This window comes from Scyliorhinus canicula, chromosome 15 (genome assembly GCF_902713615.1).
Source record: "Scyliorhinus canicula chromosome 15, sScyCan1.1, whole genome shotgun sequence".
NCBI classification, from domain to species: Eukaryota; Metazoa; Chordata; class Chondrichthyes; order Carcharhiniformes; family Scyliorhinidae; genus Scyliorhinus; species Scyliorhinus canicula.
Window position 1 is genome coordinate 110,583,708 of NC_052160.1, and position 24,441 is coordinate 110,608,148.

Sequence of the window (24,441 nt, forward strand, 5' to 3'; positions counted from 1 at the left end):
TTTCTTTTAGACATAGACCATGGTCTGGAGTTTTCATTCGGTTGCATTCTTTGTTGCCACATTCTACCAAAACCGATAGCAAAACAAGTAAAAAAGATCATAGAATTTTGTGTGAACTATATCAAGTGCACATTTATCAATGTCAATTTTTTTTAAAAACAGTCTAGGATAACAGAATTATTATGCCGCAGAAGGAAGCCATTTCACCCATCGTGTCTGCACTGGTTCTCTAGACAAGCATTATGACGTTGTATCTTTCCCCTGACGTTTCACCTTACCCATGCACACTGTTTCTATTCAAGTAATAGTTAGTTGGATTCTTACCATAGAATCCCTACAGGACAGCAGGAGGCCACTCAGCACATCAGGTCTGCACTGACCCTCTGAAAGAGCACCCGACCTAGGGTCATCCCCCGCCCTATTCCCATAACCCCACCCAAGCTCCACATCCTCAGAAACTAAGGGGCAATTTAGCATGGCCAATCCACCTAACTAGCACACCTTTGGACTGTGGCAGGAAACTGAGCACCCGGAGAAAACCCATGCAGAAATGGGGAGAACATGCAAATTCCACAAAGTCACCCAAGGCTGGAACTGAGCCCGGACACCTGGTGCTATGAGGCAGCAGTGCTAACCACTGTGCCGTCATGCCACCCTGATAATCATCAAATGCCCCCATGAAATCTTTGATCGAGGTGTATCTCGATCGAGATCAGTTCTACCTACAAAACTGACAACACCGCAGGACAAATTAATCGACATTGTGAGTGTTCATTCCACTCATGTACATACCTTCAAGGGGCCTTTAAAATTGAACTATTTTTTGTGTGGAGGGCGGTAGCGATGACTTTAATATATATATATATATTTCAAGCAGTTTAGATTTTCTTTCATAAATTACGAAGAAACTGACTGTTGCATCCCCATTTAATTAACAAATAGTTCTGTGTATTTTCTAAAAGTCATTTTCTGTCATTTAAAATGGAATTAATCACAAGTGTGGGAATCACACTGTGAGTTGAAATACTTAATTTTCTCGCCCATTTTCAGCTGTGTTAATCAAACGGCTCCAAGTTGCCACACTTAAATATATCACAGAATATTTTAAAAGCAAAAATTGCAAAACCAATGTTCTAAAATGCTGCCCAATGCTACTGTTTCAAGTTTAATTATGAGTTAGGTAATATGATAAAGAGTTGAGTAGAACACAAGGGAAAAGCACTTCACAAAACTGGCACAAATTTAGGTGCAATTGGTGACTGACTGTCTGCGGAACCGAAAATTAAAACAACTCTGATACAAAACTGTACTCTAACACGGAAGCTTCTCTAATATAGACACTTCAACATTCCTTTTTTATTGCAATCCCACCTGGAACGAAAAACATCTTCAAGTATTGGCCTTCTGATCTGATTGAAGACTGGCTCAAAGCCTGTTTTTTGAGTCAGCAGTGATCAGGTTTTTACTCAGTCATATCCTAAAAGTGATCAGTTACTGTCCCGGATCTTCTTGTCTCCTGATCAAAGGAGACCAAATGTAAGAGGTGCTTTGGGACCCCTCAGAGGTCCCAACGTACTAACTCTGTGAGAACTATCTGGGAAGTTTGAACTTAAGATGAGCAATTGTTCTATTCCCCAGGACCCTCTGAAAATGTTTCCAACTCTGAATTAGAGTCAGAAACTTTGGACAGTTCTAAAATACATACCTAGATAGTTATCCAGGAAAGGTTTGACAGAATCAGCAGGACCTGCCCAACCCCAACACCTAACACCCCGACGTGTCCTGATCAGCCCCCAACAGCTGATTCCTCTGATCCATCCAGACTAACCCTCACCACCTAACACCCCACTGAGCCCCTGGCTCCACCCCCCAAACCAAACCGAGCAACACCCAACTTCCCCAACCTGACCTGACTAACTCTGAAAAACTAACTCCCCCTGCTGATACCCTCCAATCTACCTGACTGGCCCCCACCCTCTGATTACCCCCCCCCCCCCCAACATCTCACTGCCCCACTGATCCCAACCACTCCCCACACCTCGATCCAAACAGCCCCGGCCGCACAACCCCTCCTGACCCAACTATATCTGACTCACATGTGCGCTTGCTCAGCTACCCACCTCACCCTGCTGCCAGCCTACCCACTTACCACCCTACACACCTGTAAATTTACCCTACCCACCTACCTACTTACACGCCTACACATTTACCCACTCACTCACCCATACTCGTGCCACGAAAAGGAGCCATGATTTTGTCTTCTGACAATCCAGCGCTATGAGAAAGCCGTTTCATTTAAGGTATGCATTTCTGAAGAAACCAGGATGAGAAGACACAGCCAGAAATGTGGGGCACATCATGGCACAGAAAACTGGATTGCACAGACAATCCAACAGTGAATACTGTTGTCTGCAAGATGCACTCTCCCCAGCCTTGTTTTTATTGTGGGCATCAGAGGCATGCCCCTCCCTAACTGCTCGTGAACAAAATTGGCAATTTCAGGGAACTGTTAAGTGTCAGCCACTTTGCCATATGGAGCCTGGAGTCACAAGTAGGCCAGCCAAGCTAAGAGTAGCTGATTTCCTTCACCAGAAGGGCATAAATTGGGTTTTTAACCACAATCAACACATGGCGCCATTACTAAGACTAGTTTTCTCATTTCTAAATTGAATTCAAATTCCCCAAGATACAAATGTGGGATTTGAACCAAATTCCCCTGGGGAATAGCCTGGGCTTCTGGACCACTAGTCCAGTGACAGCACCACTGTACCATCACACATCATTTGTTGAAGGCACACCAAAACAAACTGCCTGAAAACAGATTCAAATGCAAAGGTAGGAGATCACATTGTTCAAAGAGAAAGGCCTAACCATGCCCAACACTGTCAACCGACAACCAGCATTTTGTTTTAAAGGGAATGCCTACTATTGTGCAAGGTGTCTGCGGCTAAGTAATGGTAACTTTAAAAGCAAACAACTACTGTGCTGATAGCCCCAGCAATTAAATGCTGCAGTTGGCATCTCACTGGAACGACAGAGGTTGAGGGGCGACCTGATAGAGGTCTACAAAATTATGAGGGGCATAGACAGAGTGGATAGTCAGATGCTTTTCCCCAGGGTAGAGGGGTCAATTACTAGAGGGCATAGGTTTAAGGTGCGAGGGGCAAGGTTTAGATAAGATGTACGAGGCAAGTTTTTTTACACAGAGGGTAGTGGGTGCCTGGAACTCACTGCCGGAGGAGGTGGTGGAAGCAGGGACGATAGTGACATTTAAGGGGCATCTTGACAAATACATGAATAGGATGGGAATAGAGGGATACGGACCCAGGAAGTGTAGACAATTTTAGTTTAGACGGGCAGCATGGTCCGCACCGGCTTGGAGGGCCGAGGGGCCTGTTCCTGTGCTGTACTTTTCTTTGTTCTTTGAAACTCCGATTGTTCTCTTTAAATAATCGAATAATATTGGATAGAAATGGTTTACTAATAGGCTGCTATCATTCATCGCTTGGCCACTCCTGTTTTAACCTGGGCGAGATACATACACCGCCAGAAAAGGTTAAGTATCAATGTGCTGAGACAATATCGGCCTGCACAGTAAATCCATCTGAAGAAACCTTCTTAAGTGTATTATCCTGAACAAGACTGGCAAATTGCTGTTCGCTGTACCTAATAAATTCACACCACTATTAAATCAAACCCAATAAAAGCTATCTATGTTGAAATACTGTGACCGTGACCCTGTCGGAAAGAGCAATTAGATGACTTTCGGTACGAATGTGGACTGGCCGCTGTTCTGTCCGTTATATTCAGACTCTGGGGCATTTGTGTGTGGAGGGGGGAGGGGTGTTGGAAATGGGGAAAGGGAATGATTCAGCAGAGCACAATAAATTTGGTCCATTTTGCATCCCCAAGTATAGACATCACTGGTCGCGTTATTCTTATGTGAAAAATGACTTGGCTTTGTATTCCCACCCTGTCCCAAAAGACTGGGTCAGTGTACGTTGTTTAATGTTTAAATTGAAAAGAAACACGAGGGCTTTCCTCAGATCTTGAACATTTAAATCACTTGGTGCAGAAAGGTCCGCTGTAAAGTGCGGAAAGTATTGCCAGCTGCTTTGAAAATAACTTGTCAGTAATTTGACGGGCGAGAAGGGGAAAGGGCTCTGGAGACCATTCGGATTCTTAGCAGAAATGCACATGAGCAATAGCATGCAGATCTTTTCAAATTCCTCTGCAAAGCATATTTTTATCCTATTTGCCCGAACGAATTGCTTAACCGCTTGATGTTCCTGCCTCTCATTACACACAGGGGCAGTGGAGCCAATAAATCTGGACCTTACATTGGGAACACGATGATAAGGCACACAAGATTGGCATCTGCAGAAAATTGGTTGTAGCACTGAATCGTTTGAATCCACTGAGAACTAAATGGTTCTGCTCCTTCAAATCCTCACATACGTCTGTTCTGTTGCACTCCGAAGCAAATTTCGAATCCACTGAAATCAAAACACTTCTTAAAATCGTCTCCCTACACGTCCGCCTAGCCTGCCGGGCTGTGTGGGGAGGAGGGAGCCTTTCGAGCACCGCTAGGTATATCCGAACAGGATTGAAAGTTCTAAACCCCTGGCGTCCCTTCTTGTACAGCACAGGCGGCAGGGTCTGACCCTGTCCATTATTTCAGCACCATGGACAGATCAGCGCTGCCCAGCTTCTACCCGCTCGCCATCCCACACACCGCCTTTCAAATTCCCGGCACAATCTGCAGGTAGGGATGGGGAGGGGACATTTCTCACTCCCAGCTCCTTCTCTGGGCAGGTCGGTGAGGCGGCAGAGTGCCATTGCTTAAAGCAAAGACCAACAGGCAGCTCCCACTCGACCTGCCGAGGAAGGTAAATCCCAGTGGGTCCCTTGCACCGCGGATCTCCAGCTAATTATGTCATTGTTTTAAAAAACCAACCATCCCACTGCATCCCACCATACACACACACAGACCTTCATATACCCCCCCCCCCCCACACACACACACACACACACATTCATATACCCCCCACACACACATTCATAAACCCCCCCCCACACACACACACATTCATATACTACCCCCACACACATTCATATACCCCCCACACACTAATTCATATACCCTCTCACGCACACACACACCTTCATACCCCCCCCCCCGCACACACATTCATACACCCCCCACGCACACGCATATTCATATACCCCGACACACACACATTCATACACCCCCCACGCACACACACACTCATACACCCCCCACACACACACATTCATACACCCACCACACACACACCAACACCTCCCACAGACACACATTCATACACCCCCCCCACACACACACACACACCAACACCTCCCACACACATTCATATACCCACCCCATCCACACACACACCAGTGCCTCCAACACACACATTCATATACCCATCCCATGCACACACACACCAATGCCTCCAACACACACATTCATATACCCACCCCATGCACACACAGACATTCATACACCACCCCACACACCAACATCTCCCATACACACATTCATATACCCACCCCCCACACACATATTCATATCCCTCCCACACACACACACTCCTCCCACACACACATTCAGATACCCACCCCCCACACACACACATTCATATCCTTCCCACACACACACACCTCCCACACACACATTCATATACCCACCCCCCACACACACACATTCATATCCTTCCCACACACACACCTCCCACACACACATTCATATACCCACCCCCCACACACATTTCAGATACCCAACCCCCACACTCCTCACACACACATTAATATACTCACCCCCCCCCCCCACACACCAACACCTCCCACACACACACACATTCAGATACCCCCGACACACACACACATTCATACACCCCCACCACACACACACATATTTATACACCCGAACCACACACACACATTCATACATCCCCCCCCCACACACACATACACCTCCCACACACACATTCATATACCCACCCCACACACACACATTCATATACCCCCACACAGACATCCACATTCGTACAACCCCCCCACACACACCAACACCTCCCACACACACATTCATACGCACCCACACACACATAGCCCCCACACACATACATACCCTCCTCACACACACATACCCCCTCACACACACACACATACACCCCCCACACGCACACATACACCCCACACACACACCCCCCCCCCACACACACACATACCCCCCCCCCCCCTCCACACACACACACATACTCCCCACACACATGAAATGAAATGAAAATTGCTTATTGTCACAAGTAGGCTTCAAATGAAGTTACTGTGAAAACCCCTCATCGCTACATTCCAGCGCCTGTTCGGGAGGCTGGTATGGGAATTGAACCAAGGCTGGCTTGCCTTGGTCTGCTTTCAAGGCCAGCGATTTAGCCCTGTGCTAAACCAGCCCCTGACCATACCCCCCTCCTCACACACACACACACATACACCCCCATATCCTCGCACACACACCACACACACATACCCCCCATAAACACACACCCCACACACACATACACCCCCTCCTCACACACGCACATACCCCTCCCCATACTCACAGATCCCCGTACACACATATACCCCCCACACACACACCGGTACACCCCTTCTGATACACACACATAACCCCCCCCCCCAACCCACATACACATACCCCCCATAAACACACACCCCACACACACATACACCCCCTCCTCACACACACACATACCCCCCATACATACATATCCCCGTACACACACATACCCCCCCCCCCACACACACACACCCATCGGTACACCCCTTCTCATACACACACATACCCCCCACATACACATACCACCTACACATACATACCCACACACATACACCCCCTCCTCACACACACATACACCCCCACATTCATACACCCCCCCAAACACACTCATACACACACCCCATACACACATCCCCCTCCACACACACAAACACCCCCACACACACATACACACATGCACACATTTATACCCTTCCCCCCCCCACACATATACCCACTATCCCTCCCCACACACACATATACCCCCCCCCCACACATACACATATACTCCCCCCTCACACACAACCCCAACCACACATCTCCCAAACACACACACCTTCCCACACACATACACCCCCACACACATACCCACACCCCTCTCCTTTCCCCCCCACACACACACACATATACCCTCCCTCTCAAAGACCCTCCCCCACAACATAGACAACCCTCCTACACACACGCAACCCCCCCCCCCCCCCCCCCCCCCTCCACGCATACACACACACACACACACACAGTGGCTGGTGGGCAACGTGAAGTAGAAATCTCTTCATTCACTGGGGCATTCTTCCCTTAAAGGCGCTCTTCACAACTGTCCCGGACGAGTGCTGGGTCCATTTCGCGCCCAGCAGTCATTTTGCTGGGAGGCAACTCCTGCAGCATTGAGAACTTTTAATTTTGGGAAATGTGACCACCCGAGCGCCCCCGCTCCAGGTGTTGAGCGCCCCGCTTGGAATAGTTTGTGCGCAATTTTGAACACTCAGCTCCCTGTCAGTGATCGCTGGGTAAAGCCGCAGCCCGCTCTACACATCACACACACAGACAACTCAGATCGCGGGATTGCTGGGTTTCAAAACAAGAGGACGCCAGTGTAAAGGGGGGGTTGGCTGAGGGTGCGGGGAGGGGGGGGAGAGAGGAGGAGGAGGAGGGGGGGGGGGGGGGGTTTGTCCATCATACCTTGAATCCGAGCTTGGAGCCTGAGCTTGCGATGCACGGTCTTCTTGAGGAGCTTCCCCGGCTCGCTCCTCCGTGCAGCCCCCAGGTTCAGCTTCTCCACTGCCCCCTCTCTTCGCCGCTGAGAAGCCACAAGGCTGCTGCCTGGAGCCGGCGGCGCCGGGAGCGCCCACGATGCTGGAACGAGCCGGGGTTCTAAGTCGGCCGAAAAGTATCCATTGATGAAAAAGGAAGCCCGTCTCCAAGGAACATCTAACGCCTTTCCATTCGCCCACCCCACACACACCCCCACCCCCACAAACACACACACACAACACCCCCTTACTCCACACCCAGCGAAACTGAACCCAACTGAATAAATACTCTACGCAACACGACACGTCTTGTAATGAATGTCTTCAGCTCCAATCCAGCTCAGTGAGTGTGGAGACAGAGAGAGAGAGAGAGAGAGAAAGCCAGGGGATTCCAGGGAGTGTGAGCCGGTCACTCCACATTGAAGCGACTGCAGCCGCCGAGGCACGGTGCTCATGTGGACCAATCCCTTCAACTTAACCCAGTGAAGGGATTCTCATTTTGCCAGAAGAAATTGGATTTCGCGTGAACAGGAGTAATGGTGATTTAAGGAATCGATCGGCGTTCTGCAGTAACCTGCTCCATTCGAAGTGATTTTTTTTTACAACTGTATTGCTATCTTTGGCTCTGGGCATACACACACTTTTTGTACAGCGGTTATCCTTGATGATTACAATCACAAAGCTGGTGTGAATGGTGCTCAACACACACACACAAACACACTGCAAAAAGCACCCTACTACCTTCAAATCACATATTTAGTCCCCAATCTTGTTGCCCATTCATTTAAACTAAGGCGCTATTTGTACAGGCGTCGACACAGATATATATGGAAATATGTGGCGTTCAGTTTGAGAGGCGCAGTATTGGCTTTCTAACCGACTGGCTGTCGATATTATTTAAGTTCTATTTACTGATACCTGATCAACCTGGGATTTCAGTGTTTTGGACTGCTTTGGAAAATAGAGCAGCCAGAACATGAATCACCATAGTTACCCAATGGAATATGCCACCTGCAATTAAAAAAAAACAAAAGTCGATTCTCACGAAGCGTGCGTGTAGTACAACATATTACATCAGTGCTGGGACAGCCAGCAACAGAATGAGATCTTTCAGGATTGCAAATGTAGCCCAGTATGTATATGGGATTTTAATTCACTTAAATATATATATATCGGTCAATATGTTCCTCTCTTTTAAAGTGTTGTGTGCCCGCTTTTAAAAAAAATAATACAATAGTCATATTGATAGTCATGCTTCCAACTAAAGTTGATGGGTGTAGATCAAGGGGGTCAAAGGAAGTTCGGTTTTCTCTGTGAACAGTTCGAGATCACAAGTTGCAACAAGAGAGGAAGAGAGAGATAGTTCAGTCCATTCAACCGGGTGTTGGCAGCGTGATATGGAAGGGGAAAGAGGGTCAGCGAGCTTGATAAAGGATAGGAAAGACTCTGGAGAGCAGCGGCAGCAAGAACGTCCTGGGACAGGCTTGTGTCAGATCAGGATTTCCCGTAGTCTCCATAATGTGGCCACCAAAGTTTCATGATTGGCATATTGCACTGGCTTACACACTGGTCAGGAACAGTTTTCTGATGGCAGCAATTTGAACGACACCTTAATTCACACAGGATTACACTGATGAACCATGGGCGGAATTCTCCGCAAGGCCCGACGCCGTCGTGAAAACCAGAGAGGTTCACGACGGTGTCGGAAGCCGCTCCTTGCCCACTATTCTCCCCCCCCCCCCCCCCAGGAGGGCTAATGGACTAGGGGGCTAGGAGGGCTGTGCCATAAATCTCGGCCGCGGGACCTTGTCGCTGGCGTCAAGGCCCAGCACGCCGAGAATGACGCGGCCAGCAGCCTAATGACGTCAGCCGCGCATGCGCAGGTTGCCTGGCTCCAACCCGCGCATGTGCAGCTGACGTCACGACGGCTGACAGCTCAAACCCATGCATGTGCGGTTGCCATCTTCCCCTCCGCTGCCCCGGAAGATGTGGCGGCTTGATCTTGCGGGGTGGCGGAGGGGAAAGAATGCGCCCCTTTGAGATGCCGGCCCGATGATCGGTGGGCACCGATCGCGGGCCAGTCCCCTCCTGAGCACGGTCGTGGTGCTCACACCCCTCTCCGCCCTCCACAAGCCACAAAACAGCTGCTGGTGCCATGTTCACGCTGGCAGCGACCAGGTGAGGTTGCCGCTGGCGTGAACCGGTCGGGAACGGCAGACCGCTCAGCCCATCCGGGTTGGAGAATCGCAGGTTGCCGTGAAAAAAGGCGGCCCGTGATTCTCCGAGCGGCGTGTCGCAAAACGTGACACACATGAGTATTGGGGGGGGGGGGGTGCCTGAGCGGCCCTCCCGCGATTCTCCCACCCGGCATGGGAGCGGAGAATAGCGCCCCATAGAACCCCTGCAATGCAGGAGGAGGCCATTCGGCCCATCGAGTCTGCACAGTCCCTCTGAAAGAGCACCCTACCCGGGCTCAATCCTCCAACCCATAACCTCACCTAACCCACACATCTTTTGGACACTAAGGGGCAGTTTGGAATGGCCAATCGAACTGAGATGCACATCTTTGGACTGTGAAAGGAAACAAGAGCAGCCCACGCAGACACGGGGGAAAGAGCAAATTACACACAGTCACCCCAGGTCGGAATTGAACCCAGGGTCCCTGGCGCTGTGAGGCAGCAGTGCTAACCACTGTATCAGGTTTCCATTAATGCAATATTAATTAACCATTACTAACTAGCATCAGTCTACTGTTGCTGGGGGAGGGGAGACTTTATGCTGCATTGGAGGCGCAGTATGTCCAGAGTGGGATTTGTGAGGGGTATGGACTTGGAGCCAAATATATTAATACATTTAAACAAACTTCGAAAATCACGCAACGATTTTTGAAACCATACAGTTCGCTCCAACCAAAATTACTCTGAGCCCTGACTTATTTCATTTCCTCTTGAGCTTTAAAAAAAAAAACACATGCAGCTTTAATTCAGATAAAGACAAAGCAAAGTTCATCTCCGAGGGAGGGAGTGAAAATGTTAAAACCGCTCCGTAGAGCGAAGGTACATAAAAGCAGGTAATATTTTTTAGCAATCGGAAAATGCCCAAATTGAATTGTATTGGCTGATGTTGAAGAACAAGCGACTGGGGTTGCAACACGGGTTACAAGTACCCCTATGTGGAATTAAGGGGTAATTAATGGAAGTCCCTTAGTTAACCTCTAAGTGACATCGAGTCCAATTAATCCTCTTCAGTAATTTAATATCGACTTGATCTTTAAAGGGCATGTTGTTTGTCAAAACAGAATGCTAAAAGTTAAGCGAACTGGGAACCTCTATTTATATGTAGACCTGTTATTAAACTTCAGAGTACCAAGATAATCAAACCTACCTTCAGAGGACGAGATCAGCTTGTAAATAAGTTCCAAAAAGTTTGCTGCAGAATTCCTTCCTGCTGTTCGAATTGAGCAGAGAGAGAGATTGGCGCTCTGTTTGACGGTTTAAGGCGCCGTCTAGTGCTCAGATCTGCCTCAACTATCGATTTCTGGGATTAGACCCATACAGTATCCGTATGTTTCCACAGCATCATCGAGGCTAGTCCGATAGGCTCCCCCATGTAACTCTATAGCTTTCAGTTTTAATGAGTGTCAAAGGAGAAGGAGGGCTCTGTAAATAACATCTACATTTCCAGCCATTCAGATAATCCACTTGCAATATTTATTCTCCTTATCTTCCTGCTCACCCAATAGTTGGGATGTTAAAACTGTGGTAACGTTTTTTTGCTTTCAGCACTTTTGGTGGGGAGAAAGCAAAATACATCGGGCTGGATTCTCCGATTTTGCAGCTATGTCTGGAGGACGCCTCTGGTCTTACGACCAAAAAGTTGCCGCCAACCCCATACCGATGCTCTGACCCGTGGGGTTAGCAGCCGCGCCACGTAAAGCCCCCTGCAGATACAGATGCAGAATGGCCGGGTCCGTGGCCGCACATGCGCACGGCGGCGGCCATGCCGTAAAACATGGACCCGGCTGCCAGATAGTGACCCCCTGTAACTCCCTTGTCACCCCCGGACAAACCCCTGCCAATCCCCCCCAGCCTCGGCTGAAGCTACTCCCCCTGCCAGCTCCAACCCCCCCCCCCCCCCCCCCCCCCCACCGACTGTGGCGGCGCTGGCCACAGTCCGCAGCCACCACGTGAGGTCCCTGAAAATTGAGAGGACACGCGACCGTCGCCGTCGGGAAGTTGGCTCATCGGGGGCAGAGTATCGGGTGAGGGCCTCAGGTGACTTCCTGAGGCCTTCCCAATGGCATGCAGCATACTCCTCAAGTATGCCGGTTTTGCGGGGCAGAGCATCCGGAAATTAGCCCCCAATTACGCCATAAAAGCGGGTTCTCCGGCCAAACGGCGAAAGCAATTTTGGCGCCGGCAATCGGAGAACTCCGCCCATTATTCCTGTTAGCACAGATTAGTACGATATTTTCAGAGAGCAGATTGTCCAATCTCGTTTTCTGCCAATGAAATCATGTGTTTAAACGTGTATCCATTTGGCGGGATACTGTGTTTAAGAATAGCTTTATAAAAAATGTATGAAAACTTTATTATAGAGAATGACTCATGGTTGAAATACGTTTTGAAGCAAAAACATACAAGGTTCAACATGGTATCATGAACTGCCAGCATGAAGCTCCAGCCTGCACCCCTGGCTGCTGTGGGAGGCAAGGGAGGAGACTGTAGTGGCTCTGACAATAATTTCCAAATCTTCTCTGGCCACAGGAGAGGCGCCGGAAGACTGGAGGACAACTAATATGGTGCCATTATTCAAGAAGGGAAGTAGGGAAAATCCAGGAAATTAAAGGCCAGTGAGTCTAACATCAGTTGTAGGGAAACATTTGGAAAGAATTCTGAGAATTAATCCCCACTTGGAGAGGCAAGGATTAATCAAGGATAGTCAGCTTGGCTTTGGCAGAGGGAGATCGTGTCCTACAAATTTGATTGAGCTTTTTGAGGAGGTGACTGGTTGTGTACATGTAGTCGGCATGGACTTTGGTAAGGCTTTTGACAAGGTCTCGGGAGACTGTTCAAGAGCCCATGGGTTCCAGGGCAATTTGTCAAATTGGATCCAAAATTGGTTTAGTGGCAGGAGGCAGAGGATGATGTTGGAAGGCTGTTTTTGTGACTGGAAGCCTGCATCCAATGGTGTTCAGCAGGGATCGGTGCTGGGCCCCTTGCTGTTTGTAGTGTACGTTAATAACCTAGATGTGAATGTAGGTATGATTAGTAAATTTGCAGATGACACAAAAATTGGTGGTGTGGTAAATAGTGAGGAGGAAAACCTTAGATTACAGGACAATATAGACAGGCTGGTTAAATGGACTGAACAGTGGCAAATGGAATTTAACCCTGAAAAATGTGAGATAAGGTATTTTGGGAGCACTTACAAGGCAAGGAAATGTACAATGAATGGTAGAATCCTGGGAAATACAAAGGAACAGAGGGACTTTGGTTTGCATATCCATAGACCCCCGAAGACAATATGTAGATGAGGTGGTTAAGAAGGCATATAGGATGCTTGCCTTTATTAACCAGGCATAGACGATAAGAGCAGGGAGGTGATGATGAAGCTGTATAAAATGCTGCTTAGGCCACAGCTGGAGTACTGTGTGCTGTTCTGGTTGTTACACTATAGGAAGGATGTGATTACATTGGAAAGGGGATAGAGGAATTCCACCAGAATGTTCCCTGGGCTTGAGTGATTCAGCTATGAAGAGAGGCTGGTTAAGCTGGGATTGTTTTCCTTTGAGCAGAGAAGGCTGAGGGGGGACCTGATTGAGGTGTACAAAATTATGAGGTGCATAGATAGGGTGGATAGGAAGGAACCTTTCCCCTTAGCAGAGGCATCAATGACCAGGGGGCATAGGTTTGAGGTAAGGAGCAAGAGGTTTATAGGAGATGTGAGAAAAAAAATTTCATGCGAGGGTGATTGGAATCTGGAACTCACTGCCTGGTGGGAGAGGTAGGAACACTCACAACATTTAAGAAGTATTTAGATGAGCACTTGAAATGCCATAGCATGCAAGATATGGGCCAAGTGCTGGGAAATTAGATTAGAGCAAATAGGTGCTTGATGGACGGTGTAGACACGGTGGGCCAAAGGGCAATCTTCCATGCTGTAAAATGTTATGACTCTGCGACACATTTTAGGAACATACATGCCCAGTCAGTGCTGTTTATATAACATGCATGTGTATGCAAGAGATATTAGTTCATGGGACATTTTTATTTTATTCTAACCTTCAACAGTGCAATTTGTGACAGAGTAATGATTAATGGAATGGCAAACTTCGGGGCAAGATTTTCCTGTGGCGTTCTGAAACCTGTCAGATTCAAAAGCAGGTTAGAAATCCGCACTGTGGGAACAAAAAAAGTCACTCAGTTGGGCTTTTCCCAGAATTGGCCAATTAATATTGGTAGACGTGCCATCCAATTAAAGATGTTGAAACTGGAAGATCAACAAGAGATCTTCATCTTGAAAGCAGCAGCAAGGAAGTCATTATAGTTAACTGGGGGAGAGGATGCCTCACAGTGGAGGCCTCCACTGGAAGCCTGTGGCTAGACCTAACGGCAGGCTGGCTGGGATGGTCTCCAAGCTTGTCCGGAGGAAACCTCCAGGCAGCTAAACCTGGAGGCCGAATGGAAAATCTAAATTGATCATTAGTAACCTTCACCTCGTTCAATTGGCTGCCAACCCTCTACCTTCCCCGTCCTACCTCCACCTTCCCCTCTTCCCCCTCGGCTTTCCCCTCCACCTTCTGCCCCACCTTCCCCTTCCCTCTCCGCTTTCACCCTCTCCCCCCACATTCACCTTCACCCCCCCTCCTTCCCCATCCACCTTCCCCTCTGCCTTCCCCTCCCCTTTCCGTTCCCTCAACCAACTCCTCCCCTCCATCTTTCACCTCCCCGCCTTCCCCCTCCGCCTTCTCCTTCCCTCTCTGCCTTCTCCCTCCCCTTGACTTGGCTCCCTCCCCTGCTTCCTCCCCTCCCCACACCCCTACCTCCCCGTTCCCTTTCTCCCCCTCATCCTTCCCTACCCCTTACCCCCTCCACCCCACCCCTCCTGCCCCCTCGCCCCTTCCTTTACCCTCCCTCTCTCTCTGCCCTCCCTTCTACATTAACCCCACCTCCCCCTTTCCTCCCACTTTTCCCCACCTCACCCACATCTCAGTTCCACCACCTCTCCCTTTCCCCGTCCCCCCATCACCACTTCCTTTCCCTTCCCTTTAAATCTAAGATGGCACATGTCAATAATTTCTCAGAATGAATAAACCAAGATTAACGATACATGAAGATTTAACAAGTCAGGTTGCGTATCGTTTCTTACTGTAGTCACAACCAAAACACACATCACTGTTGCTACCAAACTAATTTACATGTAAAAATATTTTTCCTTACCACCAGTATGCATTTAACAAAAAACATCATAACTTGACAAGAAATAATGAAAAACAAAAATATCCTTCTTCTTACTTCCAACATACATATATTTAGGGCATAATTTCCAACAATCACCACACCCCTCCAACCCCCCCCCCCCCCACCACCACCCCCGTACCCCCAAAGGGGTGTATTTTCCATGGGTTGGTGGTGGGATCTTCTCGATGATGTTTACGGATTTTGCATGCCCCGTACCCTCTGCCTTCGGGGATTGCACCATGGGAGGTTGACATTGATGGGACTGGAAGTTCCCACTGGCAGGAAGAGCCAGAAAATGCTAGCTCTAATTAACCTATCTGGCGCCTTTCTCTTTCTGTCTAGTATCATGGGACTGTTTATCAAATAGCTGCAGTGATGTCAATGTGTGGAGCTGGGCTGTCTGTCTGATTTTAACTTTCATTTTTGAGCTGGCAGCTGCAGTGTGTTTAGTTTCATTTTCAGAGTTGGAGAGCTGCATTCAAAGCAAGCATCTGTGTAATGATCTCTCTCTCTCTACAAGCTAAAGAATGCTTCAGCTCATTGATGATTTCAAAGTAATACCTGTTTCTATAGAGATTTAAACCTGCTGTCTTTGTCTAAAAAGGTTTTAACATATGGATGGTGTGTGGGAAGTTATTAAGGGTTATCTATAGAATATTGTGTTTGCGGAGTTACGTGTATTGGTAGTAGATAAACTGTTTACTGTGTGTTTATAACATTTTAACTGGATTCATAGAATAAACATGGGCTGGGATTCTCCCCTACCCGGCGGGGCGGGGGGTCCCGCCGTGTTGGAGTGGCGTGAACCACTCTCCGCACCTTTAGGGCCAAGCCTTCAAATTGAGGGGCAAGGCCCACGCCGGAGTGGTTCCCGCTCCGCCAGCTGGCGTGAACGGGGCCGAAAGGACTTCGCCGGCCGGCGTAAGTCCGCGCATGCACCGGAGAATCAGCGGCTGCTGACGTCATACCGGCGCATGCGCAGGGGAGGGGGTCTCTTCCGCCTCCGCCATGGTGAAAACCATGGCGAAGGCGGAAGAAAAACAGTGCCCCCACGGCACAGGCCCGCCCGCCGATCGGTGGGCCCTTATCGCTGGCCAGGCCACCATGGGGACACACCCCCCGGGGTCAGATTGCCCCACGCCCCTCCCCCCCAGGACCCCGACGCCTGCTCGCGCCGCCAATCCTGCTGGTAAGGTCGGTGGTTTAATCCACGTCGGTGGGAGAGGCTTGTCAGCGCCGGGACTTCAGCCCATTGCGCGCTGGAGAATCACCACGGGGGGCCCGCCGACCGGCGCGGCGCGATTCCCGTCCCCGCCGAATCTCGGGTGGCGGAGAATTCGGGACACGGCAGGGGCGGGATTGACGCCGGCCCCGGGCGATTCTCCGGCGGGGGTCGGAGAATCCCGCCCATGGTTTTTGTTTAAAAATACTTTTAATTCTCTGTTGCATCGCACCTGTAAAGTGGGCCCTTGTGCTTTCCATAAACAAAATCTATTAAAACTTGTGGGTCAGGTGAACTCAGTGGTATACTTTAGTGTTCTCTGAACCCTGGCCCATAATACCAGGTATCTCCTTCCATTTCTATTAGCTTGTCTCTGCTCTCATAATCTATCTGTCTGTGTCAAATCTGAATTTTGATATCAACCCAGTTCATGATTGGGACGGTTATACTATATTGATTGATTAGTCATAATTAAAATCCCTGATCAAAATCCTATTTTGGTCTACTGGCAGATTCTGTAATATTGGCAAAGATTCAATTTATTTTTGACTTTTACTTTCTTTCGGACTTTCACTTTGGGCTGTCAGAGGAATTTGGACTACAGGAGGTTTCTCATGCACTTCCTTTTTCAGCTTTCCTCTTTCAAGCAAATTATCTACATGACACTGGCAGAGTCCCTTTTGCCATAACCTTCACTGGTGTTACAAACCCTGTAGAAATTAATAACTTTTAAAAATAAAATTGAACTTCCAGTTATTAACTGTAAGATTTACACTCCAAGATTTCTCATTTAAAAAAAAACTTAACTGCATAAACATTAAACAAAGCACATGCTACCAACCTAACACTATATTTTGTAAATGCTAATACTTTAAATGCAAAATTCTGAATTGACCTGTTCCTGCGATATTTTTATTTCCACTCAAGAATTTCCCATACTTGTTCCCTATATTTTACAGGATTTTGAGTATTCCTCCACTTTTCTCAGGACAAAACCAAGGTGTGCCACAGCTCTCAGGAATTCACTCTGAGTCTCCTGAATGTTCCTATTATTCTTTGAGGTGTTAGCTTTCTTGAGGTTGTTCTACTAGAACTGGCTAGATGAACCTACCAGCTCTCCTTCAAAACCTCCCAATTGTGAACTCTCCACCTCAAACATGGGCCTCGCTGTATTCTTGCTTAGCGATTCCAAATCAGAAACAATCTTGGTTTCCCTCTACTTGTGATTATAGCTGTTTTACAGCTGCTGACAAAATCTTTTTCTGCCTGTCTCAAAGCTACTCATTGGTTGATTGTCCAGGCTTAAACTACCTAGCACAATGAAGAATCACACAGAAAAAGCCAAAACTAAAAAAAAGCTCCTTGCAATCTATCCCACAGCAACATGGCACATCTGTTATGCCTCTGATTGATTTTTGGCCGAATTCCCTCCAATTTCCAAACCTCTACTTTGTCAGGGGAACCATATGAATCATTTAAAGAGCTTAGTAAAACATCTGTAGACATCCTGTCTCCACTAAGAAGCTCAGAGAAGTAACCTATTGTTCAATTATCAATACTTCCCTTTATTAATTTTATTAAACAAACATTGGCTATCATTTGATTTGCAATTACTTCAGGTTTGTTTACCAGCTTCTCAAACAGGTGTTTTAATTTATATTCCATTTAAAAATTTCAATCCTCAATGTGAAAGTTATTTCCCTGAAAATGAATCACCAAATTAGAAATCTATAACAAGCCCTCGAGAAAAAATTAAACACCATCACGCATTTCCCCTGACAGTTCTCTGTACTCTTGCACGTTCTTTCTATTCAAGTAAGCATCTAATGCCCTCTTGAATGCCTTGATTGAACCTGCCTCCACCAAACTTCTAGGCAGGGTATTTCACACACAAACCACTCGTCGTGCAAAGAACTAATTTGCCTCGATTTCAAATCACCTTAAGTCTGTGCCCTCTCGTTCTTGGTCCTTTTACAAGCATTAACAGTTTATCCATATCTACTCTGGCTAGCTCCTACATGATTTTGAATATTGCTGTCAAATTTCCTCTTAGCCTTCTTCTCCTCAAGGAGAACGGTCCCAACTTCTCCAATAATCCTCGTAACTGAAATCTCTAATTTCTGGAAATAAACGTGTAAGCTTCTTCTGCACTCTCTCCAATGCATTCACATCCTTCCTATAGTGTGGCATCCAGAACTGTACAATATATTCCAGCTGAGGTCTAACTCGAGTTTTGTATAAGTTCAACATAACCTCCTTGCTCTTGTACTCTATGCCACTATTAATGAAGCCGTAAATACTATGAGCTTTCCTTGCTGCCCTCTCCACCTGTCTTGCCACCTTTGGTGATCTACACACATATACAGACAGGTTTCTCTGCTCCTGCACCCCCTTCAGAATTTTATCTATTTTCAAATTGTCTCAATTTTACATTGGGAGAAATTCATTCACCAGAACTGGCGCTACTCAGAGTTATATCTATTCACTTGGGGCTTGGCATGGGGTGCTTCCTATATAGCCCGCATGGTGATGTTCATTGCCATCATTTAATGACACCATGCAGGACCGAGAGCCAGCTGTCCAAATGACAAATGAGTAGGATGTGCCAAGGAGATGCACCATGAGGCCTCGCATGTAGCAGCAGCGCCTGTAATTACAGGACCTGCCGGAGCGGTATGCTGTTCCGGACTCCTGCTGACCTGGGAAACAGTGTGACATATCTGCCAGATCATGGCACACCTGGAAGAGCGGAGGGCACCAACGCCCGATTGCCATCAAGGTGATGGTCGCCCTGAACCTCTAAGCCACGGTGTCATAGAATCATATTATCATAAAGTGCCTGTGAAAACTGCCTCAGGTGCCGTAGTGTCAGAATATGCTTGTCATGGTCTGAAAGTGAAGCATAATTTGCTTCCCTTACAGCAATTATGAAGATTGGATCTTTCCTATTCAGAATAGACCTCTGTCTTAACCAATCACTAATCAAATGTTGTTGATTTAAATTAGTATAGAAAATGCAATTGTTCAGGAACTAAAGTGTGGACCTTGATCTAATAACAAAGGACCACCATAACAAAATGCATTGAGCTCCGTCATATCCAAGGTGGCAAGGAAATCCAAGACAAATACCAGCATGAAAGGGTAATGGATGCACTGTGCCCAGAGCTAGCAACATGCCAAAATGGTATGAACTCTTCCTGTGAGTCCACTTGACCCAATTTACCAAAACCCCATCCATGGATTCCTGGAAAATCAACAGAAAGGCCATCAGGGAATTATTGTTCACAACAAACTAAGAACTACCAATCCACTATTTGTGCCCAGTTGTCATGGTGCTCAATCCAATCTTCTCCGAGTTTAGCTCACAGGTACCAAGAAGGAGCCACCCAAATTATGCCTACGCCTGTTTCCTTTTATCTGCTTACAACTATTAATAGATCTATTTCAAACTCTATCCACTTCGGAATGAAAAGTGACCCTTCATATGACCATGTCTTATTCAAATGGAAAACATTAATATATGTACACACTATTAAAAGTATCCAGATAGGCATTGTCTACGGTGGTGAATGTCCCTTAATATCTGCTTAACGGACAAAAAGATAATAATGAAAATTAAAAAGAAAATATAAATCTTCATAATTCCCTGAAAGACATTTTAAAATAAGAGATAGAACATAGAACATAGAACAGTACAGCACAGAACAGGCCCTTCGGCCCTCAATGTTGTGCCGAGCCATGATCACCCTACTCAAACCCACGTATCCACCCTATACCCGTAACCCAACAACCCCCTCCTTAACCTTACTTTAATTAGGACACTACGGGCAATTTAGCATGGCCAATCCACCTAACCCGCACATCTTTGGACTGTGGGAGGAAACCGGAGCACCCGGAGGAAACCCATGCACACAGGGGGAGGACGTGCAGACTCCACACAGACAGTGACCCAGCCGGGAATCGAACCTGGGACCCTGGAGCTGTGAAGCATTTATGCTAACCACCATGCTACCCTGCTGCCCCATGTAGGAAATAAAATATGGTTAACACGCACACATTCCATGCCAGCCTGAGACTGTTTTGAAATTGTGTCACCAGCACCAGGCCCCACTGTCTGTGGCTATTGGATTACCACAGAGATAGGCCCCTCATGTGTGTTACTGAAGGACCTAATGCCTGTTAAAGGACGTCTTTCAAGATTTGCTGCTGATGAACGGGGCAGATGTTGATCCTACTCCACTGAAGATCATTCAGCAGCCCATGTGGCTGGAAACCAAAGGCGAATTTTTCAAATTTAAATAAAGCATAACTTACTGTATTGCTAGACCATAAGACACTCTTTTTTCTCTTGTAAAATGTACCTTAAATTGCCATAAGTGCTATTGTCAAAAAGTTGCAGTCTAATATTTCCAAATATTTCCTTTTAAAATCCTATTACATCCTATGGTCCTATTACGCTCCAGTAAATGCAATACAGTTTTTGCATGAGAAAACTGACTGTGGTAATCCAATAGCCACAGACAGTGGGGCCTGGTGCTGGTGACACAATTTCAAAACAGTCTCAGGCTGGCATGGAGTGTGTGCGTGTTAACCATATTTTATTTCCTACATGCAATACCTTGCATTTTCCTGTAATAAATGTCATGTGATACAGTTCCCATTAACTTCTATATTTTGTCCTAATCATTCTTTCATCTTTGAACTGCCTTCTTCAGTGTTTCTACATTTCCCAGTTGTGTGCCATCTGCCATTTGTATTGAGTCCATGTTGTTTATGTAATTAGAAAGAGTAACAATCCCAACACCAAATCCTGGGGCACCTTACGGAGTACCCCATTCACATCCACAACTCCTCTACAAAGTACCTGTTTTCTATTCTTCATTTACTTGTCTTCGGATCATGCATGATGTAATTGAAGACTCACCCAAAGATGTGTTTTAATATTGCCAGGCAATCCACTGGAAACTTATTTTTCAGGAATTTAATGTTGGGAGTGGGTCGGAACATCTGCCTTTTTTGATAATCATGAAAATGTGCTTTCTGGGGATTGCAGCATTGCACCATGCACAGAGCAATTGTTTCTTCACACTCAATCTGAATTGCAATCAGCAGAATATTTCTATCAGCCATACCTCACACATTGATCACCATTCTGATCCAATAACTGCAATGGAACAGCATCCAAAGATCAATTATTATTATTTAAAATATTAATGAAAATATATAAGTTTTACAAATTTTGGAAAAATATTTAATAAGAAATGAATGAAGCGCAGACATGATGCTCACTTATACAGAAGGCATTACAGTAAAAAAATCTTTGAAGGTAGCAGGAGAAACAGAATAAATGCTTGTGATTAATGTAGAAATTGTTAAAATTGTTATATATTATATTTTATATTTGTGGCAGTGATGTTATTAAACACCCTGGTTTAAAATACAGTTAGGCAGTATGTATGCTAAAGCTTTAATTAAAGAGTTACGAAAGGTGTGTTAATCATTCATTTCAACAACTTACTTGGTTACAGAAAAAGGGCTAATGGGATATTGTTATGGTTGCTTGAGAATCCCTGGATAGTAAATAATTTATGAGGTATTGTATTGAGTCTTAGCTAAGCAGATCATGAAAGCTAGTAGGAGAAAGATGATGTAATTCATGGAAGGAGCCAGGTCTGTCTGTAGTTTTGCAGTTTGATATAGGATTTTAAATTGATCAACAGTTTGCCATAGATTTGAGTCTGCTAAAACAGAAGTGTACTCGATCCACTCTTGAAAGGAACTCTCTACCCAGCTAAGAACATAACCTGTTTTGGTAACTTTATTTATAAACTGGTATTTAAACAATATTGGGTTGGTTAATTAGTGGCAGGTATAGATTGTAAGTTCCAATGTATTCCTTTTACGTAACAACTGTTTAACTGATAATTGTAAAGCTATTTTTTTGATGTTAATGTGGTAAATTCTGTATTTAAATGTGGTTAATTCTCTTTTTTAACATAAAAGATACCTGTTGGTCAGAGTCATCACTCCCAGGGTGAATATAATTTCCTCACAGTTCTGCAAATTAAAATCAATTATAAGAACATGGCAACTAGGAGCAGGAGTAGGCCATCTCGCCCCTTGAGACTGTTTCACCATTCAATGAGATCATGGCTAATCTTTTGTGGACTCAGCTCCACTTTCCGGCCCAAACACCACAACCCTTAATCCCTTTATTCTTCAAAAAACTATCTATCCTTATCTTAAAAACATTTAATGAAGGAGCCTCAACTGCTTCACTGGGCAAGGAATTCCATAGATTCACAACCTTTTGGGTGAAGAAGTTCCTCCTAAGCTTAGTCCTAAATCTACTTCCCCTTATTTTGATGCTATGCCCCCTAGTTCTGCTTTTACCCGCCAGTGGAAACAACCTGCCCGCATCTATCCTATCTATTCTCTTCATAATTTTCTATGTTTCTATAAGATCCCCCCCGCATCCTTCTAAATTCCAACGAGTACATTCCCAGTCTCCTCATAATCCAACTCCTTCAGCTCTGGGATTAACCTAGTTAATCATCTCTGCACACCCTCCAGCGCCAGTATGTTCTTTCTCAGGGGTAAGGAGACCAAAACTGAACACAATACTTCAGGTGTGGCCTCACTAACACCTTATACAATTGCAGCATAACCTCTCTAGTCTTAAATTCCATCCCTCTAGCAAAGTCCATTTGCCTTCTTAATCACCTGTTGCACCTGTAGACCAACATTTTGTGACTCATGCACAAGCACACCCAGGTCTCTCTGCACAGCAGCATGTTTTAATATTTTATCATTTAAATAATAATCCCTTTTGCTGTTATTCCTACCAAAATGGATAACCTCATATTTGTCAACATTGTATTCCATCTGCCAGACCCTAGCCCATTCACTTCACCTATCCAAATCCCTCTGCAGACTTCTGGTATCCTCTGCACATTTTGCTTTACCACTCATCTTAGTGTCGTCTGCAAACTTGGACACATTGTCCTTGTTCCCCAACTCCAAATCATCTCTGTAAATTGTGAATAATTGTGACACCACTACCTACTGATTGCCAACCAGAGAAACAGCCATTAATCCCCACTCTTTGCTTTCTATAATTAACCAATCCTCTATCCATGCTACTACTTTACCCTTAATGCCATGCACCTTTATCTTATGCAGCAACCTTTTGTGTGGCACCTTGTCAAAGGCTTTCTGGAAATCCAGATATACCACATCCATTGGCTCCCCATTATCTACTGTACTGGCAATGTCCTCAAAAAATTCCACTAAATTAGTTAGGCACAACCTGCCCTTTATGAACCCATGTTGCATCTGCCCAATGGGACAATTTCCATTCAGATGCCTGGCTATTTCTTCCTTGATGATAGATTCCAGCATCTTCTCCTCTACCAAAGTTAACCTCACTGGCCTATAATTACCTGTTTTCTGCCTACCTCCTTTTTTAAACAGTTTGGTGTCACGTTTGCTAATTTCCAATCCGCTGGGACCACCCCAGAAACTAGTGAATTTTGGTAAATTATCACTAGTGAATTTGCAATTTCCTGAGCCATCTCTTTTAGCACTCTGGGATACATTCCATCATGGCCAGGAGACTTGTCTACTTTTAGCCCCATTAGATTGCCCATCACTACCTCCTTAGTGATAACAATCATCTCAAGGTCCTCACCTGCCATAGCCTCATTTCTATCAGTCACTGACATGTTATTTGTGTCTTCCACTGTGAAGACCGACACAAAGAACCTGTTCAGTTCCTCAGCCACTTCTTCAACTCCCATTATTAAATCTCCCTTCTCATCCTCCGAAGGACCAATATTGACCCTTTTAAGAACCTTATTCACTCTTTTTGCTTTCTATATTTCCAGG

General features: G+C 46.2%; 1 protein-coding gene across 1 annotated transcript in view; it reads right to left on the reverse strand.

Moving 5' to 3' along the window:
• LOC119978492 (metabotropic glutamate receptor 4-like) overlaps nt 1-8,048 on the reverse strand; it is a 1,510,615-nt gene extending 1,502,567 nt beyond the window's left edge. Inside the window, exon 1 of the mRNA XM_038820161.1 lies at nt 7,799-8,048. The gene's annotated coding sequence lies outside the window, so the exon portion shown is untranslated. The remainder of the gene's footprint in view (nt 1-7,798) is intronic.
• Between the last annotated feature and the right edge of the window lie 16,393 nt (nt 8,049-24,441).